General features: G+C 39.0%; 1 pseudogene; it reads left to right on the forward strand.

Annotated features, from left to right (window-relative positions):
• Positions 1 to 6,984: 6,984 nt before the first annotated feature.
• Positions 6,985 to 8,173, forward strand: LOC140953377 (uncharacterized; annotated as a pseudogene).
• Positions 8,174 to 9,425: the final 1,252 nt, after the last annotated feature.

Here is a 9,425-nt window from a genome sequence, read left to right on the forward strand (position 1 = left end):
GTATACTTCAAATCCACCAAATTACTATCAAGATCAATAAAATTAACATCAATTTGCTTTTTGAATGTGTCAAGATTGTAGAATTTAATTTCAATTCCCACGTGTTTCATGTCATATATCAAGAGACACGTTTTCTAAATCAAGATGCATGTCTTTTAAATCAAGAAGGGAGACGACAATTTTTGATCAGTTTTGTTTCCGAGAGGGACTGAAACCGAGCAGACAGGTTTATGCTACGCCAAAAGTGACAAAATATCAAAGATTCAACTTTATAATTCAAATCCACCAATTCACCATCAAGATCGATAAAATTAACATCAATTTGCTTTTTGAATGTGTCAAGATTGTAGAGTTTAATTTCAATTCGCTCGTATTTCATGTCATGTATCAAGAGAAACGTTTTCTAAATCAACATGCATGTTTTTTAAATCAAGAAGGGAGACGACAATGTTTGATCAGTTTTGTTTCCGAGGGGGACTGAAACCGAAAAATCTGCCATGTTCCATGGACTGCTCCATGAAGAATCTCCCGCCCATTCCCGCCGTGCGGCGTTAGGAATCGAAGAACTTGTCAGAAGAATCATTCGAGCAGCACAAGGAGTTAACACATCTCGAACACATCTCAAGCGTGTCAACACCTGACGAAGAACTGAGGCGGCGATTTAAGAACGAGATAGGCTCGATCAGAAAGAAAGCGGAACAGGCTCTCGTAGAAGCGCTTGTGAAATATCACCACAGGCGCGCAGAACGAATAACTAACAAGCTTCGTAAACTCTAACAGTATAAATCTCGCAGGAATACTGTAAGGAACAATATAGGAATACCAAGCAGACGTCTCACCAGAAAACGCAATCACCGGCTAGAAAGAAACCTGTCAACAAAGATGACAATGTAAATTGAAGACCAAGATTAGCGAAGTCGATGTGTGTGCGACTAAACAAAGTGAATCTTACTCTTGTCTCTTATCAGACTCCTTAGAAGTAAGGGGAAAAGGGAAAGCAAACCGTAGAGATAACAAAGCGGCCAAAAACCGCAAAAGAAAAGAGCGGAGAAAAATCAAACACAAAAAGCGCTTTTTTGACGCCATTGAATCACGCAAGTTTAAGTTTAAGTTTAAGTTTAATAATTCTTTTTACCAATGTACAAAATAAAAATAGATATACATATATAAAAGTCCAATAGGTAAAGGAAAGCAAGGGGGAAACTGAATTCCCATATAAAAACTGCCCTCAAAAACCTGTCAAATAAACAACTGACAGATCAGAGCAAATTACTCTAATATCGCGTGGTCTAAAGTTTATCCGTACACTCGAAACAAAAGAAAATCTTATCAGGCGCCAGCTTCTCGCGGATTTCAATCAATTTGCGAGACGAATGCGACTACAATATATTTTTCACGGAGAAGGAAACGAACCTCATCCTTTCCACGTGAAGTCGGACTGGGAACCACCAGTCCAGCTATCTGTAACTCTGGAGACCTTCCTAGAGGAGATAAAATTAGAGCTCGCAAGTATTGAATTTGACAAGCCAAAAGATAAATATATCTACGGGAGAGCGCCAAGCTCTCAAAGAGTTATCGATCAACAAAAGCATTATTCTTAAGAAATCTGATAAAGGTAAACACCACCGTATTGATGAGCAGACAGGTCAAACTAAACGAAGGTCAGGTTCTGCTTGATGATTTAAATAACTACCGATCTCTAGACAAACCAATGGTTGAAACTACAACCAAAAAAGCTCAACAACTTATTAAAACACTGCTCTCAGAAGGCCACATTGATAAAAGGATGGCTATAAATGGCTCTCCCTTACGCCCAATCCTCCGCGAATCCCCGTGTTTTACACACTTAATAAAATGCACAAACCGACACCTGTCGGAGGACCTTTTATATCAGGGTGTTCCGGACCTACAGAACGGATCTCAGCATTTGCTGACCACCTTATTCAGCCAAAAGCACAACTACAAGCTTCGTATCTTAAAGATACGACAGACTTTTATTATTAACTTCATCGAGCGGATTAAACTGTCTAAAAGTGCCATACATGTTTCAATGGACGTCACAAGCCTATACAAAAAAAAAAAACACAACGAGAGGGTATTACCACTGTATGCCTTGCATACGAAAAATTTCACCAAGGAAACCCTCCAGTCCCTACCCGTTTTTAAGCGAAATGCATAGTCTGATACTACTAGAAAACTCGTTCCAATTTAATGAGAAAGATTATCTTCAAACCCATGGAACAACCATGGGCACGAAAATGGCCGTAGCCTTTGCTAACATCTTCATGGCCAAAATAGAAAAAGAAATACACTCAGACAGAGCAGCATTAAGCCCATCTTTTGGAAAAGGTTTGTCGATGACGTCATATCAGTATGGGACACAAGCAGAAACGAAATAGAAGAATTCCTTCTACAGGTAAACAACTTCCATCCTACAATCAAATTCACACACGGCTGAAATATCAGAAACAGAGACTACATTCTTGGACACGAAAGGTACAAAGGTGTCAGATTCAACAAGGATTCTATCCTTGACGTTTGAACACACTTCAAGCCTACAGAAACATTCCAATACACGAATTTGTATTCGTGTCACCCACCAGGCGTCACAAAAGGCTTTATCAAAGGAGAAGCTTTAAGGCTTCTAAGAACAATTCCTCTCAAATCACTTTTGAAGAGAACATAAGGAATTTTTCAACACGCCTAAAGAATAGAGATTACCCAGCTACAACTGTAGAAAAACATCTCTCAGAGGTCATTTTCGCAGACAGAAAGAAAGCATTAGAACAGAGAAACAAAAATGCAAGTAAGAAAATACTATCCTTTGTAACGCAATACCACCCTGCGTTGCCCAACCTCAAGAACATACTCATGGGGAAATGGCACTTTATACAGAACCAACCATATCTCAGAAACATCTTTAAGGAACCTCCCCTCATTTCATATCGCAAAGGAAAATCGCTAAAAGACACTCAAGTAAGAGCTAAACTATAAAGGCTTTAAGACCAATCTATTTGCGAACTGCAGGAGTCGTGTAGGCCCCTCAACACTTTCAAACCTTGAATTCCAACCTGTCTGCTCGGTTTCAGTCCCTCTCGGAAACAAAACTGATCAAAAATTGTCGTCTCCCTTCTTGATTTAAAAGACATGCATCTTGATTTAGAAAACGTGTCTCTTGATATATGACATGAAACACGTGGGAATTGAAATTAAATTCTACAATCTTGACACATTCAAAAAGCAAATTGATGTTAATTTTATTGATCTTGATAGTAATTTGGTGGATTTGAAGTATAAAGTTGCATCTTTGATATTTTGTCACTTTTGGCGTAGCATACTTTGTATTTGACAAAGTATTTTTGGCAGGAAAGGCACTTATACCTTAAGGGTTTAATTCAATCAAAGTACTGTATCACTATTGACCCTCGAGTTACTTGAATTTTTTCTGCTTAAGATGTTTCTGTTTTACAATCATATGCCAGTGTACAAAGTCTTGTTTTGCAGTCTTGTGAGAGACATGCAGTATTCCAATTTAAATTTGCTATAGTTTAGGAAACAGGGCTGATTGTTTAATCATTCCTTGTTCTGCTTTAAATACTTGTATTAAGAAACAAGCATTTTTTACTTGCAATGTTGTATGATTATCTTTTTTATGAAGTTATTGGTCAACTATGTTGTTGTTGTTGTTTGTAGAGAACGGTTAACATAACCATTAAAAATGTTGCTGAAGACTATTATTTTGAGGTTAATGTAATTCATTATTATCAGTTAAAACAACCGTTTTCTTCTAACCCATATGGAATTGTTAAAGCTACCACCTCTTGACTATTTTAAATGGGTTACCACAGATTCATCACTAGTACCCAAAAAACTGGTTTACCATGACCACAAAAAATGGTTATTATAACTTATCTGTATGGGTTGAAACATATTTATCTTTTTATTTCGGTTATAACAACTAAAAATTTAAAGTTAGTTTAGCCGAAAAGTAGAGGTTATGACAAACAAGTCATAAGAAGTGGCGTGGGCTGCGGTAGAAACAACCATTTTTAAGGGTTAATGTAACCCATAAAGAAAAGTTATTTCAACGGGAATAAAAAATGGTTAACCTGAACTATATTTTTTTGGTTACTGTAACCTAATAAAATACGGTTACCTGGGATTCAAACCTTAACCATTTTTTTGAGGTCACTATAACTGGTCAGTTTTTACAGTGTAGCTTTAATCGCAAATCCCCACGCGTAATACATCTCCAAAGAAGTGAACCTGTCAAACTAGATATACAGATGTACAGTTGGTATACAGAAAAACTGGAAAACGGCAAGCAGAAAAGTAAGAAATTACGCCTTTCCGGGTTCTAGCATCATAACATAACAAAACCAGCGCGCACGCGCAGAAATCCGTGACACATACATGACGTAAAAAGGCGAAGCACGGGTGATAAAGCTTTTTCCATTCGATATCATAGTTGCCGCTACAACGTTCTTTTTTATCCATACTTATTAAAAAGTCGTTTTGAACCTTTAATTGAGCAGTCGCCGTCGAGTCAGTGAATTACTTACGGAAGTCGGACTGGAATTTAGGAAGAGGGACATTTTTTCACAGTGGAAGAGAAGGTGTTGAAATGCAGGCTTTTCCACTACTTCGGAAATGAATGGAAGATTACCGCGACTGGACGGAAATGTGTGTAGACCAAATCAAGTCCAGGCTTTTTCAACAGAGGGAGGACAACAGCGGTTCTCCAATTTTCTGGAACGTGACCATGCATTGAGAAGAGAAAGATTGACCATCCTATAGATAGAGGGCGCTAATATATCAAGACAGGACTTCAATAGCCATGTAGGAAAAGGATCCAACTGACAAGTGGCACGAATAATCTTACCACAGGCGGACCATCCGAACTGTTCGAGGCATCATGACGTCAGTCTCGACATTTACTGTATTTCGCAACACCTGCTCTCGGTTTGATTAAAGTGATCGGAAGCAATGCTTCAAAAGAAATGCTTTTCTTTTATTAGGGCTTTACAAAAATAGTTTAAGAGAGTTTAAGTGAAAATCTGGGAATATAACAGAACACCAAGAGAGGATAAAGAGGCCTTACAGTCGACTCCCGATAACTCGAACCTACAAGGGAAATTGAAAAATGTTCGGGTTATCGGGAGTTTGAAGCAAATAACCGGGAGTAAGAAAATAAGCAAATGGACAGGGAGGGAATGCAATTAAGCAACAAAGTATACAAGGACGGACACTGAATTTGAACTGGAGTGACAAAAAGGTAAAGACAATGAATTGACTCGGTTGTTTTGAAATAAATTCAATGTTTCGGACTTCAGTACACGGTTTTCTTCCCGACTTGTCACGCGCTTATAACATAGTTCGAGTCATCGCGGGTAAAATTGTATAGGAAACAAAAATTACTACGAGTTAGCAGGAGGTTCGAGTTATCGAGAGTTTGAGTTACCGAGGGTAAAGTTACAGTACATGTAAGAAGGAAATCCAGGGGAAATCGTCTATGGTTCGAGTTAGCGAGGGTTAGAGTTATTGGGAGTCAACTGTATTCTTTCTTGCACACACTCAATGTTGGTTCCCTTGGGAAACCAGTTAGTCAGTTTTGTTTACCTTCGAGTTGTCTCCTTATCAGAACCCTCAGGAAAACAAAACTAACTATTTTCCACAGGCTGAAACTACTAAGAGGTGAAATTGCATTTCAAAAGTTGTTTTCTAAAGGTAACGGCCGACCATGAAGATTATCCAGTTTTAATTAACAAATAACTAATTTCTAGCCATAAAAAAACTTTACACCAAGACATCTCGAAAACGCTCTCGTAGCTTTTGCTCAAACTTCACGAACACTGGGGCAGTTATTGGACGAACAAGCTCCCCATAACGAAAAAATACGGCTGCGAGGAAAAAAGATAATGACGTCATTCCGTTGCTATGACGACTCTGATGTCAACAAGACGCTGCTCATAACAAATTTTCATGTTTGTCTGTATTAAATCGTTTTTCCATATCTTTGTCAATAGCGACATAGTGAATGCTTAAACTTAGGAGGTATTCAGTGGCCCTAAAAAATCCCCTTGAGCCACCTTAAGTGTATATTGCTAGTATTTGGTATAGTATATGATATTTGGTGAATTTTGCTGTTGTAGCCTTAAGTGAATTTGAATCAAACTAAAAGAAGTCAGGTAAGCTAGTACTGAGTCCGCTGTTTTCCTCTCATTAACAAATGATAAAAAATGGTGCCTCTATAATAGTAGCAAGGCTTTATTTTGGATGTAGTCACGACACCATAATACCCTCCATAGCATTGAGATAACCTGTGCTATGCCGGTGCCCATTGACTTAACTTTTTCAGAAACTGATCACAGAAAAAAAGAAAGAATAAATTCCAGTGTCTCCTAGTCAAAAAGCAATAAATAACAAGTACTGTGAAAAAGGCTTGTCAAACAGATTTTATTTGAACTTAACACCATACAATTTGTCGGACACTCAATAACCTTATAAGACTACCAACTACCGCAGGACTTAAGATTGCATATGAGGACTTTGGCTTGCAAAAAGCGAAATTGATTGTCACTGCCTGATTAGACTTGTTTCACGCCAAAATTTAATTATCCTATCAAACGCAATTTCTTACAAACAATCGAAGTTAGGGATATTATAATTTTCACGTAAACAATTCGAGCCATTTTTGTGCAGAGGTGTAACGTCTGAAAATTTCCAATCCTCAGCGAGTAGGCCAGTGGAAAACGATTTCTTTAGCATGTATGTGACTGAGGGTGCCAGTTGCGAAGCGCAGATTTTAGAATGCAGGGCGCGATTCTGTCAGGCCTAAGGGACTTGTTCGGATTAAGTTTTTGCATAACGGCAAACACACAGCAGTAAATATTACCGAATCATTTCCAAGCCCATTTACGATCGAGTTCTCACATTGAGAAAAGCTAGCGAACCGCTTTAATAAGTATACATTTGACTTTTAGGATGGCATCAAACAACGAAGAACCCTCTCTCAAACGCTTTCGCCTGTTGGAGGAGAAAGAACCCAGTACACGCTTTATCAAACTAGATATGGAGAAAGATGACAGTTCAGTTCAAGCCTACTCAAACGAGGACCTGGTCAAGATATTTGAGTTTGGACTTAAAGTCAAAGAATCCGCCAGCTTGAATTTAGATGTCAACCAGAAGATAATGAAACCAATTTACGAAACTGTTGCAAAAATCGAGGAGCAAGTGAGAACACAAGTACTTAAAGTACAGGAAGACGTCAATATGAAGGTCAACAGCAACATGACCAACTTTGCGACGAACTAGAAGGCTTCAAACAGAATTTATCCGACCATTTGACCTCAATCGCAAAAGAATTGACAAGCAAAGTTGAAGGAGCAGCCCAGAAAGTACAGCCCTTAGATCGACTTAGAAGAGATGAGCAAGAACATAAGTGAGTCAGAGCAGAAAATCAAAGACCAGATGCGTCGTGAGGTTTCATACTCAGAAAGACGAGTACAAGAGAAGCTTGCAGAATGCAATGAGAAACTCGTTTCGATAAAAAACACTTTGGACAAGAAAAGAAAGGAGATCGCGCCGAAAGAAAAGTAATCGACGTCCTGAAGCAACAGCTTCCAAACTTTACCTTTCTTGACACATCTTCGGGTTCCGATAAGGGCAAAGGAGACATTGAGGCTCAATCGCCAAATGGCCATAAGGTCATGATCGAGGTAAAGGACTGGAAGGTAGCGATAGCTAAAGATGAAACGGAGAAATTTGAGAAGAACCTCGCCAATTCTCCTTACTTCAAGGTGGGTATCTTGCTGTCTATGACGAGCGGGATTGCCATGAGATCTCGGGAAGGAAGATTTGAAATTGCTTTCAATCAAAATCAAAAGTAGTACCAAATCTATGTGCCAAACGCCTCGAGCGAGGAACACTTAATCGTGTGGAGCGTGGTAATGGCCGATCAGTTGAAAATACAAGGAGACTTGAGCGAAAGCAAGACCAGTGGGTTGAACATGATCTACAAGAAGTTTGCAGATAACATAAAGCACAGCGAAAAATGCAAATCAAATCTTGAGGCGCTGGAAATTTGTGTTACTAATCTGAAGGAAACATTCTGCCAATTCTCGAAACCGTTAATGAAACCAAAACAGATATATACAAACTTTTACATTCTTGAGACCTGTTTTCAGGCAAGGAGCCTGCCCATCTTATAATACAGTGTGTGACTGTGTCTTATATGGCATAATATTTTATGACTTGCCACTTTTTATTAGCCAAATACACGATTTGAGCCGGTAGCTTTTGCACTTTTATACACAAGACAATAGGTTTGGGGAGGATTGTTAAAGAAGATATAGTTACAAATACTGTATGACCATGGATAGTAGCATGGTATGACTCAAATATTTTCAATTCAGGAATAGTTTTCGTTTCTCAGTCTCGCTTTGTAGAATCTCTTCTGAGACAGTTTAACAAGCTGTACATTTAATTATTATGGAAAAGAAAGCTTTACTCAGTGTTAAACATTAACATTGTACTTATGACGAAATGTGGTTAAATAACTTTTCAATAAATAAGTCAATAAAACGTAATGATATTTCAGTTTGTGATCTCTGCTTCAATCTTACGTAAACTAGGGAAGCAAATTTTAAAAAGATATTGAGTAAACTGCTCCTGATTTCTTGCGCTTGGAAAGGGGCGTGCGACAGAAAGCGCCTGCCCGAAAGACCCTCGCGAGCCCCGTTCTTTTTTGCGCTCATTCAGTTCCAAGCGCAGCGCCTGCTACGCTAGGCTTGGGTGACTTGATGCGTCCGCAGAACACCCCCCCCCCCCCCCCCCCCCGCCACGCACGCGCTAAGTTTCTTAAACATGACGTCATGACGATTTTTCCTCATGAACGCGAACCATCTCCCCTAGAGACTGTAGAGAGTTTTTTTCGCGTAGTAGGATTAAAAGTGTACTGTTAGAGGACTCAGATAGAAAGGAAAAGTTCCAAAGAATACTCAGTTTCCTTTTTGTGGAAAAAGAAAAGCTTTTAGCGAGGAAAATTGATTCAATGACTTCTACCAAGTTTTCGTCACGGCAGAGCGCTTGCCCTGTTTTGAGATGCAGCCAAAAAATGTTTCAAAAGTAGGTTGAGTTTGATCGTCCGGATGAACGTAGTCCTGAATAGGACTGTTGTTGTTGACAGTGACTGACGTTTCGACAACCTGTGCGGTAGTCATCTTATGAGTCAAAGTGAGTTGTATCACGTCAGTTGATGGTATTATACCGTGGTTATTGATCTGATTGGTCAATTACGTTGCGATGTTATTGGTCGTCTGTCAGTTAAGCCGTGATGTTATTGGCTATGAGGACTCGTAATCAGTCAGTAATTGGTGCGTTTCGATCCGTCTATTGTCACAGTTAAACAGTCGTCTATTGTTAGT

This window comes from Porites lutea, chromosome 11, assembly GCF_958299795.1.
Source record: "Porites lutea chromosome 11, jaPorLute2.1, whole genome shotgun sequence".
In the NCBI taxonomy this organism is placed as follows: domain Eukaryota; kingdom Metazoa; phylum Cnidaria; class Anthozoa; order Scleractinia; family Poritidae; genus Porites; species Porites lutea.